Source organism: Ctenopharyngodon idella, chromosome 8, assembly GCF_019924925.1.
Source record: "Ctenopharyngodon idella isolate HZGC_01 chromosome 8, HZGC01, whole genome shotgun sequence".
Classification (NCBI taxonomy): Eukaryota; Metazoa; Chordata; class Actinopteri; order Cypriniformes; family Xenocyprididae; genus Ctenopharyngodon; species Ctenopharyngodon idella.
The window spans coordinates 32,391,314-32,392,583 of NC_067227.1; positions in this window are offsets into that span (position 1 = coordinate 32,391,314).

The window sequence follows — 1,270 nt, forward strand, 5'->3', positions numbered from 1 at the left end:
AAACCGATTGCCTTAAACCATTTCACTTATATTTTAGTGTTTAGTCAATCATTAGAGTAAACTCAACTTAAAGGGTTAGTTCACCCAGAAATGAAAATTCTGTTATTTATTACTCACCCTCATGACGCTCCACACCCGTTAGACTAAAAACATATTTAAATCAGTTCATGTGAGTACAGTGGTTCAATATTAATATTATAAAGTGATGAGAATATTTTTGGTGCGCCAAAAAAAACAAAATAACGACTTATATAGTGATGGCCGATTTCAAAACACTGCTTCAGGAAGCTTCGGAGCGTTATGAATCAGCGTGTCGAATCAGCAGTTCAGAGCACCAAAGTCACGTGATTTCAGCATTTTGCCGGTTTGACACACGATCCGAATCATGATTCAATACACTGATTCATAATGCTCTGAAGCTTCCTGAAGCAGTGTTTTGAAATCGGCCATCACCAAATAAGTCGTTATTTTGTTTTTTTGGTGCACCAAAAATATTCTCGTCGTGTTATAATATTAATATTGAACCACTGTACTCGCATGAACTGATTTAAATATGTTTTTAGTACATTAATGGATCTTGAGAGAGGAAATGTCATTGCTGGCTATGGAGGCCTCATTGAGTCATCGGATTTCAACAAAAATATCTTAATTTGTGTTCCGAAGATTAACGAAGGTCTTACGAGCATGGAACGACATGAGGGTGAGTAATAAACTCATATACATTAAGTGTGTTAGTGTTTAGTCAATCATTTTTTAAAGATTTTAAGTTTATTTCACTCATTTAGTTTGAATTTGGGTAACAAATATAGGTTTTTGAGAAAACCTATTGCCTCAAATGGTTTAAGTAATAAAGTCATCTAATTCGCCACTGGTTCCATCGAGATTTTTCTATGGGGTTTTATAATGGTTTTTTTCAATATATGAGTAAAATAAAGCCTGTGGTGATGATACTTTGATGTTTTGTTCAGCCAAACATCAAAATACCGCGGTACTTCCTCCTACGTCACGCGTGACCTTTCCAACGTGATTACGTAATGCGTGGCGCATCGCAGAGCAGTGCAAGACGAGCATTTGTGGTTAAAAAGTATATACATTTTAATTTTTTTTTTTAGAAAATGGCCATTTTAGAGAATGGTTTCTCTAGATAAGACTCTTATTCCTTGTCTGGGATCGTGTAGAGCTCTTTGAAGCTGCCCTGAAACTGACATTTGGACCTTCAACCCGTTGAACCCTGTTGAAGTCCACTATGGAGAAAAATCCTGGATTGTTT